The sequence below is a fragment of the Ambystoma mexicanum genome, chromosome 1p (genome assembly GCF_040938575.1).
Source record: "Ambystoma mexicanum isolate Mex_15411 chromosome 1p, UKY_AmexF1_1, whole genome shotgun sequence".
In the NCBI taxonomy this organism is placed as follows: Eukaryota; Metazoa; Chordata; class Amphibia; order Caudata; family Ambystomatidae; genus Ambystoma; species Ambystoma mexicanum.
In genome coordinates this window covers 75,395,249-75,418,691 of record NC_090921.1, presented here as the reverse complement: position 1 = coordinate 75,418,691, position 23,443 = coordinate 75,395,249, and the positions used below count along the sequence as shown (strand labels likewise).

Genomic DNA, 23,443 nt, shown 5'->3' with positions numbered 1-23,443 from the left:
GTCCTAGAACCGTGTTGAAACACCACGTGGCTGAAATGTATGCAAGATTCCTACGCCTTAAAGGTCGTATTTTACAAGCCTCTGAACTATCTGAACTGTTAAATGCTACGAGTATCTGTTTTCTACAGAGTTACAGATGGGACAACTACATTGATGTGTATAGCTTGTTATATTTGTATTTGTATTTATTAGGTTTATATAGCGCTTTACGCCAAAGTGCTGATGATGCGTTCAGTGAAATATCAGGGGTGGTAACGGTTCGGCATCCCGTACATGTATATCAACCAGTATAAAAAAAAGAAAATGTCATACACTACAAAAAAATAACCAGACACAGGGTTGGTGTATCAATGGATAACAAAACACGTTCAAGATTGCACAAAAGCTATAATGGTAAATGTGGTGTTGGGAGTTATGGGGTGTTGATGCGCTTTATCTAAAATTACGGCGTGATAAACTCCCCATCACACGCGGAACTGTTAAGACATGGCTATCCAGCCAGGAGCCGTATACCCTCCATAAAAATGCTAGAAAAAGTTTTAAAAGAAGAATGACCATTGTCGCAGCGGAAGACACGCAGTGGCAGGCAGACCTGGGGATGTTTCATTCTGATGGTGATAGATGTTTTATCAAAATATGCGTTTGCAGAGGCCTTGAGGGATAAGACTGGTGCAAGAGTGGCTGCGGCCTTCGAGCATATCTTCAGCACGGGCCGCGTACCTGTAAAATTACAAACTGATGCCGGTAAGGAATTTCTGAATAGGCCCCTCCAAAACCTTTTAAATCAACAAGGCGTGCATCATTTTATAACACACACAGAGGCTAAAGCAGCGGTTGTTGAACCTTTTAATAGAACCCTGAAATCTAAACTATGGATATATTTCACAGCCCATAATACGCAACACTATGTGGATATATTACAGACTTTTATCGATCTGTATAATGACAGTTGCCACTGGGCTATTCGAATGCCTCCCAGTTCTGTAACCTCTGAAAACTCATTATCAGCGTGGCGAAACCTATATGCTGGACGGATATTGGAGAAGATCAAGAAAACAGCCTTCCGCGTAGGGTACCACTTCTGAGTATCCAAGTTAAAAGGTGTCTTTACAAAAGGCTAACATCAGTCCTTTACCGACGAAATTTTCATAGTGGCAAAAGCAGCCGTGAAAGAGGTGTATACATATATCAGCTGACTGATTATGCTGGTGAAGTTGTAAGCGGTAATTTCTACACAGAGGAGTTAAAGGTGGTTGACGATCCCCAGCGTCTTTATAGGGTTGAGCAAATTATTCAGAATAAAGGTAAAGGGTCTAAGAAACAGCATCTGGTTAAATGGCAGGGATGGCCTGAGAAATTCAATAGTAGGGTCAATGCGGCATCTAAAGAGGATCTAAAAAAACAGAGATGCTCCCTGAGAAGAAGAAGAAGAAGAAGAAGATGGAAAACACCAGCTTATATATCACCTTGCCCAGTAACGCCTCTTTAGATATATTCCCCAAAACTAAATATCGGATTATTCTGCTAAAATGGCTAAACCCGTTAATTTACAAGGTCAGAGGGAAGCGGGGTTGATGGAGATTCAGTACCCCCATACGTGGGACACCCTGCTCAGAAGAGATTCCTGGTATACCATCAGACGTGGAGAACCTGCTGAATTGATCAATGTGGGTTTTCCTCACAGCTTCTACCCCACAATACAAGCGTTGCTAGATACTACCAACAAAACGATTGCGAGTCTCGAGCGCTATGCAGATATACAGCTGTTTCTAAATAACTCACGCCGGAAAGTATTTGTAAGATCACCCTATCCTACCGTGGAGTTTATATGTAGCGGGAAACTTTCGACTGTGTTGGGCAATCTTCAGCATATACAAAATAATACTAAAAATACGGACAAAACACATGCATATATTGAGGGTGGATTTTGCAGCCTCATGATCTACATGATATAGTAGAATACCAAAGGGTTGGTGACTCTTACGCACCCCTGATGCGGACCGCACAAGTAAAGGGTGAAAATAACGGCATTGTTAATATACAATACATGAAGCCTGATTATATTCCTATTTCTAAGTGTCATTTTGACACCATCAACATGCAGATAAGGGACGATCAGGGTGATCTGGTCTCATTTAAATACGGGAAGGTCCTGGTGAAACTACATGTGCACCCTAGATGCGAGAGAGACAATTAGAACATGGTGATCATGAAGAATTACGGGGAGCCGCATGCTTTTAGGGATTATTACCGCAGACAGGCCGGTTATGGAAATCAACCCTACTTCCAAGGTGCGGCTGTGATGTATGGTGAGGGTCTAGGCACTATTTTCAGAAGTCTTTTTCGGAGAGCCATGCCCTTCCTGCGCAAAGGGTTTGAATTAGCCAAGCCGCATATGAAAACAGCTGCTACAAGCATTGCTAAGGATGTGGTGTCTACTGTAACAACTTCCATTGCAAATCGTTTCAACCAACCAGCACAAGAGGGCTCTGGTCGGGTTTATCTGGGTAAAAGCTCTGCAAAAAGAAAAAGGCGAACTTCGCGCAGCCAGGGGCCTCCGAAGCCGCATTAAAAAGGAGGATCAACAACTAAAGCCGCTCAGAACAGAAAACGCATGTCAAAGAACAGACGGGAAAAGCTAAATAAAAACAGACCCTGCATCAATATTTTCTAAAAGATGGCCTTTAGCCACTGTGCCTCGGGGGAATGTGTGAAATCGGAACTAGATCTGTTTTTCGTGCCCCCGACACAGACAAGCATCGAAAACAGTTTTTTCATGGAAGTTGCACCCCTAGCGGCACTATCACCATTAGCTCCCATCGAGTTTTACATCTTGGGCTCAATGGAGACGTACCTGGATTTTAATGATAACTTACTCTACCTAACCTGCAGAATAACAAAAGAAGATGGAACGGCTATTGGAGTGGCAGCGAAGGTGGCCACGATTGCCTATCCGGTGGCCACCCTTTTTAACCAGGTGGACATCACTCTAGGTGATCGCATGATTACAAAGAGTGACAATATGTATGCCTATAGAGCGTACATAGAAAGCATTCTGAACTACAGCAATGACACTTTGGACACACAGCTCACTGCGGGGCTATTTTATAAGGACACGGCGGGGCATATGGTGGATTATGCTCTAGATGGAATAACAAGGGCTTTATAAAGAGATCATCGTATACGACAGGTAGCAGAAACTTTGATTTACTGATGGTGAATGGTGTTGATCTGAAAATTAAAGTCTCTCAAAATAAAGACGCTTTCTGTCTGAACAGTGATGATGCAGAAGTGTAACGCTCCCCTGGTATCCACGAGGACGTCACTCAGTCTGTTCTGACCTCTTACGACCTCGAACCCTTCCCTGGAGGCTATTCGACTGGAGACTGGGCCTGAAACACAGGATTGGTAGAGTTTAACTCCCTATTGTCTCTGTGTGCTTGAACCCCTTCTTCCCCAGGGTCCAACCCTTCCCTTTGATCCACAGCTCACCTTGTTTTGTTGGATAGTGTGCTCGCCATCCTGCTTTCAGCGCAGGGGTGCATTGATTGATGCTGGCTCGTTGCTGCCTAGTTACTTCACTGGCAAGAGTCCGACAGGTAAGTATAATGAGTCTTTTGAACAGTTCTCTAACTTCGTTTCTTTCCTTCCTTAGATGATGGCCGGCGTCCGGGCATGGCGGCGTGCTGCTGGGATGAGTAGCGCTGAAGGTGAGTGAGAGCGCGATGCACCCCTTTCGTATTTGTATTGATGGAGTTCTTTTCCTGTATCTTTTAGGTGCCGCAACGTTTTCAGCGTGGATGCTGGTTATGAAGAACAAATGCGGTGAGTAAGCACGGTATGCAGCGCCTCTAGATGTTTCCACGCTAACCTGGAGTGTCTTTTCCCTTTTGCAGATGGATGAGAAGTTCCGGAGACAGAGTTCCCCCAGAGCGGCTGGGATTCAGGTAAGCGTTTGAAGCTTGTGCAGTATTTAAAAATAAGCAAAGATTTGCAGAATGCTTACTAATGCCTTTTTTCTGTTATTTTCCCTTTTCCTTAGGAAGCAGCGTGCCGGGATGGGAATGACACCGCCGAAGATGCCCGTAGAACAGAAGGAGCGATGAATGATGGGCAGAAGCGCCGCAAGGTAAGGCTGTTACTAACGGTGTTCTTGTTCTTGCAGGAGCTGAGCGCAGAAGAAAGATGCAGTCCTACTGGAGACCGATCCGAACACCGTGAGTGTCACGCTGCAGGTGCAGAAAACACAAAGCATGTTTCTCAGCCTGGGCGTGGCTTAAATAGTCTCTGGGTATCCCAGGTGTCTCTGACCTGAACCACACCCAAAAGACTAGACTGCACATGCAGTTCTGGGAACCAAAATATGTGGGGGCATCTATCTTGTCCCCATCAATGCACTACAAGTCCAATCCCCAATGTTATCCTATGGTGCCACAAGTGCCAAGAGTCTGGTGCCACAAGTGCCAAGAGTCTGGTGCCACAAGTGCCAAGTCTGACTCCAAGTGGGTCTTTGGAGGGATGGAGAGGCCCTTGAGGGCCATATAGGTGATTGTGGCCTGGCTCCAGCCTGACATCTTGGAGGGCTGGGGACATGAGGGGCAGGAAGCCTACAAACTGGTAATAGTATTAGCAAGTTTATTCAATAAAAGGGTCAACGTTTCACCTACGGTCTGACTCGCAAATGCTGATGCTCTACAAGTATCTAACGTGAAATACCCTGTGGAGAGGACCTCCTTGAAAATCTTCAGTCTACCAGCGGGTAGCCGTGTCGCCGGTCAAGATAACTTATTCTTGGTACAGCTACCTAAAATAATCGTTATTGGCTTTGTGGATAACATCGCTTTTTCAGGGGATGACACAAACAATCCGTTAAATTTTAAACATTACAACATTAACTACGCCGCTCTTTTTAAGGATGGGGTCGTCATACCCGCCAAAGCCTACAGCCCTAGTTTTCAACAGAAAAATACAATAAGGGAGAATTTGGGACTAGTATCCATCAGCGGCAAGCACATGCGCGATAAAGGATTTGTGATTCCACGTGACGACTACCATGGTGGCTACACATTGCTGGCTTTTGATTTGAGACGCGATAATGCATCATCAGGACATTATAATCTGATTATGAATGGTAATTTACGCCTTGAGGTACGGTTTCCAGCAAATTTACCAAGTACTGTGAATCTCATTATTATGGCCCTATTTGACTCTGTCATAGAACTCAACAACCAGTGACAGGTGCTGTACGATATGTAATGGATACCTACCAGATTGTGCGTATCCTGCGTAAAGACAAACATGCTGTGAAAACATTTTGAGGCATGTATTTGTGTGAATATACCTGGTGAGCTGCCCATCATCTTTGTTGTGAACGCTGATCCCCAGCATCAAGAAGGCACACATTGGATAGCTATGTTTATAGACGCGGGTGCAATAACTCTTTTTGATAGTCTAGGGTGTTTTCCAAGCCACCCTATACATGACGGTGATCTATTGGACTATGTTAAACATATAGCCCCCATATTACATTATAATAGAGCCTAGGTGCAGCATTCTGAAGCCGTGACATGTGGGCAGCACGCTTGCTACTTTGTATCTAAAATGTCTGAGAAACAGTCCCTGCGGTCTGTAATGCAAACCTATTCTCTTGATCTCAGACAAAATGATCGGATGGTGACGGATTTTGTGAACAAATGTAAATATCGCCGGCCACCTGTAAATGTATATAGTTTTAGTCATAAATGTAAGTGTGTTAATAACCAGTAGATCCGTGTAAAGGGCTAAATAAAAACATCTTGTACTTTTAAACAACAGTCTCCTTCTTACTTGTGTACTGTTTATATTTTTTTTTAAAACAAAATGTTGTGCTAGACATGCTTGAAATAATTACACGCAATACGTGTGGTTGGTATAAATAATAATGGTATTTTATTACAAGCAGAACTTTTGTTTATACAGGCTGTATGGGGTATAGATATAAAAGCATTTACATAAACACATATTTTATTACAAACAGCACATTTGTTTAATCAACAGGTCCGAGCATACTTATAAAACCAGATACATAATCCCATATACATAGACACACTACATTGGTTAAACACGGTTCTTAAAATTAAGAGAAAACACAGTTTCACACTAAACCAGGCCTCGCGTTTGGGTTCCTTTTTCTTTTTTGTTCTTTTTAAGGAAATATCTAGGGACTCAACATCCTCGGACAGGGTTTTAACACCAGTGTCTTTCAATGTCTCGAGCAGTTCGCGATGCCCCATATTTCCCACTAAAGTGGCAGGAATGTTTAAGTCCGCAGCAGACTGCATGAACAGATCCCAGTCTCTAGGTTTTGTGTGTCTTCCAAAGGCCTGCGGGTTGGTTATGCTTCGAACTAAATCATGGACGCTTGAACCTTTGACAGTCATGCCTTTATATACAAACTCCCACTTTGCTTTCCAGGGTACCAGACCCTGCTCACCGGTCATCTTGTTCAACAATAGTTCAGCATTCTTACGATAGCGGGGGTTAATGGTGTTCAGGATTTCAGCTACCAGGGGATCAGAAAGGGGGTGTCCGGGACTTGTGTTGCTGAGACTCATGGACTCTTCAGGGGGCATGTACATTATTAGTTTGTTCTTCTCATTGTCGGCTTCTCTAAAATGTGTTAAGTATTTCTGGAGAATAGATGGTAACTTTGTAGTAGTCTGATAAATCATGCCTGCGTGGGACATTTTGCATTTCAGAATCGATCCAGAGGGTTGCTGATTTTCGAATATCAGGCTCTTCCCGGTTATGTGTGCTCAGACCATCCAACCAATGCTTGTCAACCAGATACATCTTCTGACTGTGCTCCATTAACTGCCCCCTAGAAGCCTGGTGATCAGCGGCAATGCAAGGCCTAGGAGCGCGCTCCTATGAAACCTCCGGATCGTTTTAAAAGTTTTCTTTTAACTTTTATGGATGCCCGCTTGTAACCCAGTTTCTTGAGGATTAGCTTCTTCTTCTTCTTTAAGACACCTAATTGACGGCCGGATAGCGGGACATTCCCCCGGATGGTATTGAAGGCAATCTCGGCTATAGCCGATACTAAATCATCAGAAGCCGAGCGTTGCTGGGGCGGTGCTTTACTAGCATTTTAAGGAGAGCGTAGTTCCGACGTATACGTGCTGTCATGATAGTCAGTCGCGGGTACTAATGAGGTCTGCTTTATCGTCACCGGGTTTTTCTAGAGGGCTTCTATATGTAAATGACCGGTAAATCCAGATAAAAAATACCCGTGCGCAATCGGTAGTCCTCTATGGTGTTTGTCTTTAAATCCACCAATAAGTAGCCATAAGGTTTACGGGTAGCGTCTTCAAAGGCCTCCATGAAAAATCGTCTGTCACCCTGATACATCTGTCACACTAGCCATTTAAAACGGCGTGCCAGTAAATCTTTTAAAGCAGTACCTCATTTTTTAACAGGGTTTGAGGGGGTGTTTGTGTTTTCCAACACTAGACGCTGTGTCTCAGACGCTGCATTTAAGTAGGTCTCGGCTGTACCCGTCCCGGGGTCCACCCCTGATCTTAAAGGCTCAGGGGGTTCGGCAAAATCAGGCCTGTGTTGTATATGCTTTGAAGCCCCTGTTTCTTTTCAAGTTTGTTTTTAAGAGTTGAGGACCTGTACTTTTTCATCATTTTTTTAGCTGTGGTGTTTACCATGTTTTTATCCCTAGTGAAAAGGACATGTTTGGCCTTAGACACGTGCTTACGCATATCTGCTAGATCTTTTTTACCGAATCGATGTCTCAGGTTCCAGGCCTGGCGTCATAATATAGAGTTGTCATGCAGTCCTGAAAAGTGCTTTTCCTTTCTCTGTTTTTTTAAACATGGGGGCCGAAAAAACTGTTTTACAATGCTACCCCTTTTAGAAGCACGAATATTTACAAAGCCGTTGGCTGTATTGAGATTCACAGGCGTTGGAGTATTTAAGGGTTGTATATTAGACTCTATACAATAAATGACTGTTGTACGTCATCATTTGTTTATACCGCTGGGGCCCCTGTAGGACAGATCAAGGGGTTTTGGGGAATATCCTGATACATGGATGATAGATGCGTATAGGAAGTCTTGAGACTCTATTTTTATGGGGGAATCTGAAATTATTATAATAGGGTCCTCCTCTAGGACGACGCCCACACGTTCTAGATCTTCAGAAGTACTAACAGATATCTCAGGGTTGGGGACCGTAGGTGAGTATGCACAGGGGGATGTGATCTCTCCACAGCTGGGGGCCCACAGTATCTGATTACCAGAGCCTATGCGGTTGGGGAAAATTGGGGAGTACAAATCAGGTGGTGTGATCTCACCACAGCGGGCTAACCCACCTCTGTCTAAAAGGTTTTCGGAGCCCACTACTGGGAGTTCCGGGCCCGGTGTAATCACACCCCCGATCTGTGTCTCCTGGGGCGGTCTAGCATTCACAGCTGCTACAGGTCTGGGTGATTCAATAGTCTGGGGTATATGGTTGTTGGGAACAATAACACATTCTGGGTTAATGGGAACTACAACGTTTGCAAACCCTTGAGACACCCGCCCCTTGTTAAGCGATAAGCGCCTCTTTTTATTTAAAAGGAACTTTACTGCCCCATCTAACACAGAGTTATGAATACTGGCATTGTACAGAGGCTGTGTAGTCGGCTGACTTGCAGTTGGCGGGGTTCAGCTGTCGGAGTCACAGAGGACGGTTGCGCTATAACCTCTTCCTCAGCAGTAACGTATGCCTCTAAAATAAAAGAAAAAAACAGTTTTAGTTTTATATTAAAGGCCAAGCAATACTTTACAATACATTGTTCAGGTAAACCTCAAGGTTTACGATCCCCATTAAAATATTAAAGAACCTGGTAGGTAAAAAAATGTGTCCCGCGCAGCATTCTAGAATAACATGAACAGTCCGTTATGGGTTTTACAAAGACACAATGAAATATTAACAATCCCTGCTATGGAAAAGAAAAAAAGAGGGGTTCTCAGTGAGAATTTATGTATACTTACATTCTGTACCCCAGGCAGGGTGCTTCCTTTTTAATGAAGGGTTCGCCGCAGGTGTTGGGTATCCGGCGTGGGGTCGGTGTGTGGCATCAGATGTTGATGGTCCAGCGGCCTGGGGAACGGATGGGGGCAGTGACGGTGTTGGTCCTACAATGGGTGTATCTGCAATAAAAAAATCAATGAAAACATTTACTACCAGGTTCTACATCAAAGATTCGCATGGCTGACCTATGCTTCAAATACCAAAGAGTCGCATGGCTGACCTATGCTTCAAATACCAAAGAGTCGCATGGCTGACCTATGCTTCAAATACCAAAGAGTCGCATGGCTGACCTATGCTTCAAATACCAAAGAGTCGCATGGCTGACATATGCTTCAAATACATAATCAGATTTTACACTAAAGTCTCAATTTGTGGAAAGCATCAGACACCCTATAAAAATATACATGCTTTACAGGGTTCAACCTTTAATGAACATATCTAAAGTGACAGTAATAATTACCTGCTACAAGACCCAATGCCTCTCGCCCATCCGCAGAAGTGGCGCCCTCAGATCCTGCATAAGGCTCGTCACCGCTAGAAAATAAAGAAACAGCATATGTTATTGTAAATACCCAATATTAAATAATAACGATAATCATCTTGTTTTAATGCCAGAAAACTACATTATGTATATTAATTCCAGTTAATAGTAGCCTCTGTGTTAAGTACACACCAGAGGTATCTATAGTAGGAATTCCATATTCTGCCAAGAGGTCGATAATTGCTTTGGAATTGATACACGCATCCTCCAAAGCGGCATCCCATGGAGCATATTCATCTGCTAGAAACAATAAATAAATAAGCCTCTTCCCTCCCATAATGCAAATGCCCAAACTTTGGGGCAACAGACGCATTAGCGCACAAGAAACACAGCACACCATGCTTGGGACCCTTGGGGATCAACTTGCGGGGGTACTGGTCTGTGAGGCTAATAGTTTTGACCATGATTGTTAAATAAATAATCTTCAAATGTACAATTTGCATCACATTTTATCAGAAATAACCCCTGGGGTACCATTCAAACAATGTCACAAAAGGCATAAAATACCATATACAGTCGCGGTCCCTTTCTCGTTGGTGCCCGGGACATTTTTGTGCCCCAGGTAGGCCCTGACGCTGGGGCTTGTAGTGTTGCACTGTGTTGCAGAATAAACACGATTTAAAATACAGAAATAGCCATCCGCTAATTGCAGCTGTGGGATTACTTCTGTATTTTAAAACATATTTATTTAACAATGCATGGTTGCTGATGGGACCCCCATATGTATGGGCTCCTGTGCTGTTTCTATTTTTTAATTTTATTTTTTAAATGGGGATCAGCAGGGTACGCATCCACTCCGCAGCCCACCCGGCACCCGTTGTTTTTTTTATTTCATTTTTTTTATATGGGGCAGCAGGGCGACCAACACCCCATCCGCCCACCCTGTAGCCCCCCCCCCCCCTGTTCGTTGGGGCCCTTGTCACCTTATTGGTGCGGGCCCTCTGCGTTGTTTCTTTTTCTTTTGGCCCTACAGGGTGAGTAGAGCGGGGACACCCCGCTCTACTCACCCTGCAGGGCCCCATTAACACGAGCAACGAAAAAGGGCTGCCGCGTGGATCTTGATGGGATGCATTTCTTTCTTTTTTTAAACAAAAAAAACTGCAGGGATCTGTGAACTTCGTTTCACATATTCCCCTTCACCTCTGCACATATGGCAGCCCCTCCCATACCCGTGGTATGGGCTGCAGAGGGGACACAGAGTCTTGGATGCAGCCTGCAACATGGGAATGGGCCCATCTGATCATTTGTAATGGAGGGGGCTGATTTCCCAGACCCCTCCATTGCAAACAAACAGATGGCCGCCCACCCACGCCCATGGTGCAGGCTGCATATGAGTCACTGGACCTCCCAAAGACCGCTTCAGGCTTGTTTTAAAAAGCAGGATGCCATCCGTATATATTCCCAGTGAGGCCCGAACTTTTTGCGGGTGCGGGCCGCCCTGGGAATATATACGCACGGCATCCTGCTTTTTTGATATTTAATTTTTTATAACCGCAATGAGGGGATCTGTGAAAGTACTCCAGACCCGTTTTTTACCCCCAGCACATGACAAACAAACATTGGGGCCTAGCCCCATATATATATTTTTAAACAAGTTAACATGTAAAATAGTACCTGGAACCGGGATAAATCCTAACACATCCCCTAGTGAAAGGTCTGGATATATTTCCTGTAAATAATTAAGTCTGCCCTATGCTACATCTATACATAAATTATACAGGCCCTTACTTGTGAGTTGGTCTGGCTAGGCATTTTCCCGGGCAGCGTCAGAACGGCTTCACACAAATTCACCACAAACTCAAGAGATCTTGTCTAAACCTCACACTGAACTTATAGGCTTTTAAATCTGGTGGGCTTTTGCAAACAGCTGCGAAATTAACCCGGATGCTCAACATCTTTGTCCATTCAAGACATTGCACACCCCAGTGTTTTGCGACTAGAGCTGCTTGCCTTGTCGGCCGGCAATTCAAGCTGATGCATCACACCTGTTCCTGCGGGCTGAGCCTGCCTCCAGCACTTCCCCTCCTCCACCAGCATTTGGAGGGGATGCTGGGGGAGGAGGGGAATTGCTGTGGGGTGGCTCAACCCCCCCAGGTTCAGCTGTGATGTATCAGCTGAGCTCAGTGCTATGTACTTACTCCCCCCAGCATGTGGAGGAGATGCTGGGGGAGGCAGGGAAGTGCTGTGGGGTGGCTCAACCCCAGAGAGTCAGCTATGATGCATCAGCTGAGCTCAGTGCTACGTACGTCCTCCCCCCATCATGTAGCGGGGTTGTTGGGAGAGGAGGGGAAGTGCTGCGGGGGGCTCAACTCCAGAGAGCCAGCTGTGTTGCATCAGCTGAGCTCAGTGCTACGTAATTCCTCTCTGGGCCTCTTCCTGTTGAATTACAGCTACCATGTGGCTGTGCCCAACAGCTGCCTTTGAGCTCTCTATATATATAGAAGGCTGTCAGAGGTGTGGGGTGAACATGGCTTGCGCAGGCTATTGTGCATGCCATTTTGCTGCCTGGGTGCCTTGGAAAGGACAGAGACCCTTGCAGAGACCCGGGGCCTTGCTTCCCCTTTCCAATTTTTATATATTTAAATATATATTTTGAATTTTTTGCATTTTTCGAATTTATTTTCCTTCTAATTCTTACCTGTCTTATTATAAGTGTAGACACATGGCCACACTATACTAAATACCCTCTTTAGCACAACCGCCCCTGGTCAATGCCCAAAGTTTCAATCTTATGTATACCTTGCCACACCTGCCGTTCGCGCTGATGCTGTTTAATCAGAGTTTCCCCCGGTCCTCAGGATTGGCTTGTACCTACAGCCCAAAACCCTGCTGTATATATACACCCTACACCCCCAAAAGATGGCCGCCGCTCAGACATCAGCTCCACACTTCCGGTTCTTTGTGGGGGCATCCGGGGGTAGCACCCTTGGGGCCCCTACAGACTCCAGGCCTTTGGGGGGGCCTTCCTACTAACCCCCATGATGTCACATCCGGTGGATACCCCCGCTAAAGACCAAGTTCCTGTTAAACACACATACATCACTTCCGGGGTGGGATTTTGCCCAGGCGGAACTTCCGGGGGAAACCCTAGGGGGCCACGCCCCGGATATGACATCATAGGGACCGGATATCCAGCCCTAAAAGGGGCATGGAAACCTGTCAAGCCTAGTTTGATGAGGAAAGGTATCAGAGTATACTACTAACCTCACCTGCTGTAGGGTCCGCCCCAGCTGGATATTATCGCAATTTAGAGGAAGCCTGCCTAGAGGCGGCCAAAGACATTAGCTACCGACAAAAGGAAAGACTATCCACACACCACAACCGAAAGATCTGTCGATTGTGGTATTTTGTAGAAGACACCGTTCAACGGGGGAGGGAGAAAAGTAGTACAGGATAAGGGCACGACTTTGGAGGGAGGGGGGAGAAGGGGAAGTTTTGCTCTATACCACAGTTCTATTCCCAATGTTGATGTTTTTGATGTGTTAAAACTGCAATAAAAACAAAGTAAAAAAAAAGTTGATGTCTATATCACCATAACTTGCACATTGAAGAGTTCAGCCAACTTGTAAAGGCTAAAATTTACTGTACCATCGTTGTCCATATGTACTTGATCATTGTAATATGAAATAATTTATATTATAACTGTAACCTGCGAGCAATGTATCTCAAGTGTAACATGTAAACTTGCGCCCCCATAACTTTGGGTGTGGAGCGCTATATAAATAAACAAATAAACAAAGAAACAAGCATAAGAAAGTACTTTGACTTCTTTTTCTGTCAGATTCTCACATTTTGTACCTCAATTGGACAAGGTTCTTAGGAGAATAGGGTATGTCAAATACCATTCCAGGAAAGCTATAAAGGGAAGGTGGTTGAAATATTAAATAACTTCAATTTAGTGAATAGAGCATTTATTTTAGTTTGTTCAATTTCCCTTAACTAACTTTCAATTAGAAAGATGAAATGCCCCCAAGCCAAGATGGTGGAACTTTTTCACAACAATGATTGGTTTCAGTTCTCAGCATGCAGCATTGTGATGTCATTAGAATGTTAATAACAATTCTCAACTGCCTTTCATTAAAGTATGTATCAGAGTAGGTCATATATTAGTTAGCTCCAGTAAAATTCATTTAAAGTTTCCATTTTAAAGGAGTGTTATATCCTTTTAAGAGTTCTAAAAAATATAGTATTGATATTAGTTGAGTAACAAGAGAAGAAGTCTGCAGAAGAGGAATTCCAGTGAGATTCAGTTGCTGAGCCAGAGAAGATTCCAGCTTCATGAACATTGATAAGCTAATGTCATGGGCGCTACTCCCGAGGCGCCGGGCTCATATTGATAAACAGTGTAATAATGCTTGGGTGGACTTACCTGAGGCAGACCATGCTGCATATTTACCAAGAACAAACCAGTCTGGTTGAAGTCCCCAGCCATCAGGAACTATTCCCTCCATTCAGGAACTCTTTTCTTACCTGGGTGGAACCGGTGGAAGAACACACACTGGAAGCACTTCTATGCTATTGAAACCACGCCCGATGGAAAACACGTGCTTCGCGTTATTCTGCAGCAGCAGCAGGACGCTCACCGAGTCGGCTCCTGCATTCCAGGTCCAGAGCCATCTTCAGCTTCCGCGCAGCAACCTGTGGATGAAGAAAGACACAGAACAATACTTACCAGATCCCGGAATCCAGTCACCGGCAAAACCTGCAAAGAATAAACATAAGGTTAGAAAAGTGCAACGGTGCTAACCGCGGCCTTCTCTTTGGCAGCTTCTCTGCACCTGAAAGGCAAAGGACATAATTAAAAAGGGGTTCGGGTGAAGGCAGTCGCATTCATCTTAACTTACCAGTTTTTGCACGTGCCGTGGCAACGGATATAAAGCCCACAGCATCCCGGCACCTGAAAACTAGGAAAAGGACATTATTAGAGGTGCCATTAAAAGCGGCCAACGATCATTATACTTACGTGCATCGGCACGTGCAGTGGCAACGGATATAAAGCCCGCAGCATCCCGGCACCTGAAAACTAGAAAAAGGACATTATTAGAGGTGCCATTAAAAGCGGCCAACGAACATTATACTGACGTGCATCGGCACGTGCAGCGGCAACGTAAAACTACGCCCACAGCATCCCGAGGCCTGAAACAAAGGAAAAGGGACATTATTGAGGTGCCCATCTTTTAAAGCCTAAAGACTACAGTATACTTACAGGCATCCGCTCGTGCAGTAACGGTGGCATCGCTCTTCGGCATCCCAGCACCAGTGCCACAACTAAGGCCGCAAAAGACTTGAGCCTCAACACTGAACTCATCCAGTGACGTAACTGGAATCCACGCACCCCTGCACCAGACGCAGGATGGAGAGCTCAGCACCTATACGCCTAAGGTGAGAGCTCGCCGAGACAAGTAGAAAGCTAGGCTGTGGGAGAAACTGGCGATTGGTGGGAGAAGGAATCCCATCAAACGGTATGTAACCCTTTTTCTTCCACCTGCAGAAAACTTACCCTGCAAGTCAGACATTCGATAAGAGGAAGCCCAGTCCTGAGAGTCGTCCGAGCTCTACGCTTCTCAATTGAAGAAACGATAGCAGCCCAGCCGGGATCAGCGCCTCCGTGGGAATCAGGTGAGCGTTACAGCTAAGTGGACTTCTGAATTTTTAAGTGAAGATTAAATATTTTTGAAATGTTAATAATTCAAAGACTTTATATTGAGCTTTTCATTTTTGTTTGGAACAATAGAATCCTAATAGTATTATAATAAATTGGGCAATGAATTTTTAATGGACAATATATAAGAAGATTCAGCAATTCATTTTTGTGTACATTTTATCTTATCTTTAATACTAATAAGGCGCGCGGTTCGAATCGTCGTGTTTTTAAAACCTTTAACATAACATCTAATATATTTTTAACTAACTTCAGGTTTGTTTGTTTTCAAGCCTGCGCCGTGCTTTTCCTTGGATTCGCAAGCGCGGTTTTGAGGAAAGGACCTAACGATGTAACTCATGCGTCGCGGCCATTTTTGGACTTTCAATGTTTTCCTCGTTTTTATCCGTTGTTCGTGACGGAATAGAAAAACGATTTAAGGACAGCGTAGTATCCTGATTACGCAGCGTTTTTGTGAGCAATAGTTTTTCTCCCTGATAAAGAAAGAATTCAGAAGAAATACACGAGTAGCAAGAGACATTATTGAAAAAGCACTCTGTATGTGAAATTGGAGTATAAAAGTTTACAGCAGAATATTTTACAAAGGTTCTTCAGAATACAGAAGGTAATTACTTACACATAGTTATAGAGAGTATATGATTCCTAGAGCATCCGGCAAAAGGTATAATAGACAATAATAACAACAATATTAATTTTATTTTAAAGAAAAAAGATTACCAGATACTAAGGAGAGCAAGAGAGCAGAAAGACAAAGAGAAGGGATATCGCTAGAGTATCTACAGTCAACATAAACCTTTCAGAAGCAGCCTATTGGCAAATCAAGCATAGGCAACAGGTAAATGTAAATGGAGGAAATATAATATAGAGAGTCAACAGTAATGATTAGAAGATTGATTATTAAAAGTTGTATTTCCTTTTTAGGAACATCCCATCTGAGTCAAAAACTTTCCGAAAAGACAGTCTGAAGTACCTGCAGTGGGAGTTCTTGTCTTTTGTTGTTTTCTCCATTCCCCTTTCCCCTTGGGTTTGCCTGGCCAATAGTTTTAAAGAAGCTGGATTGTTGAGCAGGCAGGCTTAGGGGGCTAGGTGGGCCAGCTTCACTCCTACAGGATCCACTACTTCAGTTTCTGACATTTTCCCCGAATTGTAAACCGCTAATACCTTGCACGCATAGAATATAAGCCGAAAATGGCTCCAAAGCAATATTGAATAAAACTCACGTAAGAGTGAATGAGTCAGATAAGACATTATTCACCCAAATCTTGGCCTTTGTTGCATTATGTAGACAACTAACAGCCTGGAGAAAATTAATCCCAAAACCCATTTTTTGCAAAATCTACCAATTGACTATCCAACGCTTTCTCTGCATCCGTGAATACCAATGCAGTGTCTGAAAGTTCATCTTGGCGAAGACCCATCACATCAATGATGGCTATTATCAAATCCAAACCTGCCCCTCATAAACTGACTAGCCCCGTAGCCCCAACCTTGACCCTCATGCCTGCAACAGCCTATGGATATGAAGAACAGAAACAACAAGGTTGCAACGACTAAGATGGCCCTTGCTATAATATCCAAGGAACTAGGGATCCATAATGCCATGCCGGGCTCCCTGCAAATCCCTAATTGGGCTACCACCATTTTTAAACAGGAAGCAAAATTCTGCCGTGAGGGCTGCCGTTTAAGGCCAGAGAATGTCTCTACTGCGTGACACCAGTACCAGCGCCACACTCCAGGGCCTCCCAACTGAATATCCCGCCAAATACTGCACTAATATTCTACTTCCAAGGTAAGCCTTGCAAACTACCTGTGGTATTAGCCGGACTGCACTCCAATTATGGCACGCAGCAGTTAAGCTCTACCTCACAACCCTTTGCAGCATCCCAGACCAACCTCCCCAAGCCCTCACCTTTCCTTACCCCGCTCAACACTGTCCACATGTGCCCAGCTTCCGCAGGCCAGACAGCAAGGCATTGCCTGCCAAAAAAGGATATCCCAATCACTAATCCAGCAAAGCTTATCACTATAAGGCCTCCTCCACCCAACAGCTGGTCTGCCCCAACATCACCAGCCCCTCCCCATATTTAGAAGAAACCGCTGCATGCAGATGAGAACCTGTTACCCACCTAAATGGAGCCCCTTCCACCCTCCCATCATCCGCAGAATAGACCTAGAAGCTCCCACCCCTTGCCGCGCTGCAGCCATGCTTACCTCCACATGCAGTAAAGCCCTGCACTGTGAGAAACGTGAACACCGAAATACAAAATCACCCCATAACACTGTGACATGGTCATACCCGAAAACCTGCATGATCTGCCACAAGAGAAACAAACAAAACCCACTAAATGAACTGGATACTATCATTAAACGGCTCAAACCCACCAAATGCAAAAATGAGATGTACTCAACAATGATTATTAAATCATGCCCGCCCACATTGTTAGGAGCAATATGTACATTTATTAATACCTCTGACAACCGGTATGGTTCCCCAGGATCTAAAAAAGGCATGGGTGATGCCAATTCTGAAAAACCCTGGATTGTCACCCGATTTGCCTAGTAGTTATCGGCCTATTACTAATACCGCCTTTCTACTGAAAATCCTAGATCGTGTGGCGTACGAACAAATCTCAGCCCATCTTAAAACCCATCCCGTCCTTAATGACCATCAATTGGGCTTTCGAGTGGGGTTTGGTACTGAGACTGCATTCCTTGAGCTTAAATCTAATCTACTTACTTATATGGACAGGAATGAAGCCTCATTACTAATGTTGCTGGATCTATTGGTTGCTTTTGACCTGGTGGACCATTCAATCATGTCCACCAGGTTAACTGAAGTTGCAAACTTTTCACCAATTGCTATTCAATTGGTGTCATCTTTTCTTGGCAATCGCGAAAGTAGGGTTTACCTTTGAGAAGCTGAATCAGTACCAGTTAATATTGGTCATGCGGTCCCTCAAGGGGCATGCACCTCAACGTGTTATTATAATATTTTCACTGTCCCACCGTTTGCTAGGCTGGAGCATGAGGGTGTAGTTTTTACGAATTATGCCGACAACACGCAATGTGTCGTCCCCCTTACCGGGAATTATGAATTGGATAAAACAGAAATTAACAAAGTATTAAACCTCATTGAGTCATGGATGACCGAGCTGATGGTAATTGGGTCTATTCGTATGCTACAGAAACTAGGAAACTGCATCAAGTGGCGTCCCTCCGTGAAAAAAACATTCGGATGCAGCACAGCTAACGGGATCACGGCAGAGTGGGCAGAATACCATAGGAAGCTTGGCAGCATATCTACTCGGCAAACATATCTGGGTGATTGATTCACCATCTCCCCGTCGCCTTCTCCTTTGGTCTCCCATTTGAGGTTTTTCACCTTGAAGTAGACAAGGCGATTCTGCGAGATGGAATAGAGTCTCAAGCAAAGGAACTATTATCTGCCGTGAGGCCTCGGCCTGGGAAATGGCACAGAAATTTCCCTATCAAATGGCGATGAACTTTTGGCATACTTATTGCTCCACAACTACAAGTTAATGGTAATCCATCTGACTCACAGAAGTTTGGAATTTAAAATCTGCGAGATCTTACATAATAATTATTGGATAAGAGAATTCAACACACACCAACTTGAATCATTGTCAACAATTGTATTTCTATAAGTACATGTCCTGATGAGGTGCACTGGATGGAATTTGTAAGACATAACTTTAGATCCCACTCCACCTTGAGTTGGCCATGACTTGGGTTTACATAGAAAAATTTGGCAATCAATATAGGTTTAAAGCAATTTTGACAACATATACCACTTTGAAGAAAAAGCATGTCGATGCACTTTAGCAGACAATAAACAATGTCTATTAGTGAAAAATCTATGATATAGATAGATGTTCCAGTTGTAGAACAGACTAATAGATATTGCGGTTATTGCACAAGTACAAATGTTTTTTGGTATGAATGGGGATGAAAGTAGATGTGATGAATGGTGTGAGATATGAGATCATTGGTTGGTGAGGTGTGTTTCTTATAGTTGGTTTTTTATAGTTGGCTTTTAAAATTGCTTGCAAATGTTTCTTATCTCTTATTTGGTGTATGTATTTTCATGATGATTATAATTAGTTTATGAATAAAGACTAAAACATTTTTTTAAAATAAAATGTAACAAAAACTGTTCTTTGTCTAGATCACATCCTTTAAGCAGTTTCCGCATTGGAAGGGATTGTGTGGCACTTAAAAGCGCAATCCATATTTCAAATGTTAGGAGGGTTTGTACTTGTCCACGGACAATTGCAATTTTTTGTATGGACAGAAACTAGGAATGGCATATGAGAGTTTTCACATAAGGACAGAAATTATGGCTCTTCTGAAGAATGTGAAAACTCTTGGAGTAGTGCTTGACCAGCATCTTACCATGAGACCATCTGTAAGCAGCCTGGTGTCATCATGCGCATATTATATAAAGTTGCTGGCTCACTTAAGACCCTCGATCGGCTTAGACAATGCAGAAACGATGGCTAGAGCAATCATCGGGGCAAAAATGTATTACTGCTCCAGTTTACTCATAGGTATTGATAAAACTAGCCAGAATAAACTCCAGGTTTGTCAGAATGGAGCTGTCAGAGTAGTGATGGAGTTCAAACACAGGGACTATGTCACATTGGCCAGACGCTCTCTACACTGGCTACCGACTGAAGCGTTTTCAAATCCTAACCATTGTACAGAGGTGTAGATCGGATAAGATGCCAGGATATCTACAACAACTACTGGGCACAAGATCCTATGACAGATTATTAAGATCTAATAAACAGAATCTTCTAACTACTCCCAAATGCCGTACTGTTAGAGTGTCCAACACAGCCTTCTCGGCAATTTCCCCAAAAGGATGGAATAGTCTGCCTCCAGAGCTGAGATGCCTGCAGTGCACTGAAACATTTAACAAGAAACTGAAAACTCATCTGTTCACATAGGCAGCCTTTTTTGCCAGCTGAATATAGGATTCCCCAGGGCCTACTTGTTTTTATGTTGTATATGTCTTGTTGCGCCCTCTAGCCCCAGGGTCCATGGATGCACGTAATAAATCTCTAAAAGTAAAGTTTTAAAGTAAAAGGTAAATGGGCCAACTGTTCCCTGCTCCACGCCTGAAGCACGGCCAATCGAGAACCGCCCATCCAGCAGCCACTGCTGGATACCCAACACAACCAGCCACGCTATAGACAGTACCCACCAGTTGCATTGATTGCCATTAAAGACTGCCGTAAAAAACTGTAATCTGCGCCGAAGGATGCACCAACATCTCTCTGCTATGTATACTGCTGTGCCTATGATGTATGCATTAACCGTGGGAACCTCCATCTGTAATATCATTGCCCCCACTTGCTTAACTGCTGCCTACAAAGCTGCCATCATTGCCACCATGCCCGGGTCACTTGTGACGACTAATGCTAAAATGGCTACCATGTGTGCTGCCCTTGTCTGCTATGAAACTGTCACAAATTACGCCCATACCACCACCTTATGCGGGGTAACTAGTATTTCACGCATTAATGCTATTGTTACGCTCACCTGGCTCCCACGGAGGCGCTGGCCTGGTTCGCGCTGCTGTGACCTCTTCTAAGGTGATGCGCAGGGTTCGGAAGACGGACTGGACCGGGCCCCCAAATCTGGCTTGTCTGGCTCGCAGAAGTATCCTTCTGTAGGCGAAAATAGGGGATTAACTGTCTGCGGGGTAATGCAATCGGCCTCCCACTTCCCCTCTCACCCTCCTTCAAACCCTTCTGTGATTTCTCGTAGCGTCTCACCTTAGGGTCTGGAAGGACGAGCTCTCCATCCTGCTTCTGATGCAGGGGCGCATTGGTATCCAGTTACTTCACTGGATTTTCGGATTGGTGAGAACCAAACTTGCTTGGCTTCCAGGTAAGTTTTTTGATAAGAGGTTCCCCTTGTGTCCAAGCATTAATGTACTAATGCTAGTGTCTTTTTCCCCATAGGGGCCGGAGTACGGAATGCCGGGGAACAGGCACCGACCCGAGATGAGAGGTGAAATCCTTGTAGAAATCAGGTAAGTCTTTAATGAGCGTTTTTTGGTAATGTCTTTTCATTCGCTCATTAACGCTGATGTCTCTTTTTCCCCTTAGGGGCCGGGGTCCGGAAATGCCAGGATGCGGCACGGACCCGAAATGAAGAGGGAATGAATCAACAGGTAAGTCTTAACATGGAGATTTAGCTTTCCTTATTCCCTTCTCTCTCTCACCTTTTGTTCTGGTCTTTTTCTCCCTAGGCGCTGGGACGTGACTGCGAATCCGGATGATCGCTGCTGAACATGGAGGCGCCCTGTAAAGGTGAGTGGAATGCGGCGCTGCAGCGATCGACGCAATGAGCTTTTAAATTAAAGTCTTCCTTTTCAGGATTGTCGGCGAGATATCTCCGGGATGCGGATTTAGCAGGTAAGGACTTTTCCTTCTTCTGTTCTCCTCTTCTCTTCCTTTGCAGGTGATCCAGGATGGTGAAAGGCGTGGCAGAAGTCAGGATGCAGGAGCAGACACGGTGAGCGTCCAGCTGCTAGATGCAGAACAACGCGAAGCACATGTGGCTGTTCGGGTGGGGTTTAAATAGCCTTGGAAGAAGTTCCAGGTATGTATCCTTCCTCCAATCAGGTATGTATCTTTCCCCGACCACGCCCGGCTGGTAAAGTAGTCCCACAGGTAAAGTAGTTCCTTTCAGGCCTCAAGGAGGCCGGGATCCTGCAGCATGGTCTGCATCAGGTAAGTGCACCCAAGCATTCCCATAATGAGCCTGGCGCCTATGGCGCCATAAGCGCCAGGACACTGTCCAAAGGGCCCCTATATGGGGTTGCTGGGTCCTTCCTTGGGGACTAGATGTCCGCTTTCGGGGACGCCGGGCTTGAACCGGCTCCCCGGGAGCGGGCATCATGACAGCTATGCCTCAAATTGGTGATGCTGCCCCTAACAACACTCCCCCTTGTAAGGACACAATACTTATCATTCCAAATATTGTGTCCAGTGCTCCAGATAAAATTTTGAAGTGTATTTTACTCCCTATTTTTTAAAGTTGGGAGTAAAATGATTTTTTAGGGAGTAAAAATGTAAGACCAATTCCCATTGTGAGCATTTTATAAGCGAGAAAAAATATGTATTAACTGGGAAATTTAAATGCTTTTGTAATAATTATTTATTTGCACTTAGCTATTCATACACATTAAAAGATACATGTTTACGTCTTCCAATAGGGCAGTAATAATAGTAGTTTCTTCGATTGCTACTACGTTGCACTGCTCATCCAAACATATCCATGGAGCACAAGGTAATTAGTGTCTGTTTCCCTTTTTTTGTTGTGTTTGGAGTATTTTTACTCCCTAGTTTCATTTTTGAGGAGTATTTGCCTATTTCTAGGGAGTACAAGTGGCTGATACACACCTTATCTGTAGGGCTGAATGTGCCTATAGGGACTGCAATTACCCCTCTTGCTACCTCTTGCTACCAATACCATGCCCATTTGCGCTGCAGCTCCTCCCAATGCTGCTAATTTTGCTCCCAAAACTGTTTCAGCTGAAGTCCACACTGGGCCCATTTTGGGTGGCAGCTCCACCTGATGACACCTGCACTACTCCCTCTAGAGACCTAGCTGTTAGGAAAGATTTCCCTTAGGTGCAAGTTCCCCTCCATTTATGGACACCCCAAACTTTTTGCTTTTCTTTGGCTAACCTAACCTGACTTTTTCCAGTGGAGCACAGCCTTCAGCTGCGCTTCTCTGGGCTTTTGCTCATCTGTTATGAGGAAACTGACACGTTCTTCAGACGGTCAGTACTGGGAAACTATGTTTCCTTTAGTCTTCGACTATGTTGCCATTTCTGGGTAACTTTTTATCTACGTGCCAAGCACCTTATTTGTTTTTGTATTTGTATTTATTTTATTTGTATAGCGCACCTGGCCCAAAGGCATCTCGGCGCATTTCTCAAAGGTACATAGTTACAGAAGACAAAAAAGTGCAGGGTGGCAGGTAACGCCCTGTGTACAGGCTGAAATACAGGTATACACGGGTACAGGAGGGCAGGTAAAAAATAACATACAATACAACATAGATATAGACAAGGTAATACGAGAATGAAAGATAAGTAGAAAGTGGGTGTGCATACAATGCACACATTTATCGTAGGA

General features: G+C 44.4%; 1 protein-coding gene across 1 annotated transcript in view; it reads right to left on the bottom strand.

Annotated features, from left to right (window-relative positions):
* Positions 1-5,905: 5,905 nt before the first annotated feature.
* LOC138566243 (protein SPT2 homolog) overlaps positions 5,906-23,443 on the bottom strand; it is a 133,239-nt gene continuing 115,701 nt past the window's right edge. The window contains exons 2-4 of the transcript XR_011301879.1: positions 9,524-9,597; positions 9,024-9,182; positions 5,906-8,757 (exon numbers count right to left, since the gene is read on the bottom strand). The gene's annotated coding sequence lies outside the window, so the exon portion shown is untranslated. The remainder of the gene's footprint in view (positions 8,758-9,023; positions 9,183-9,523; positions 9,598-23,443) is intronic.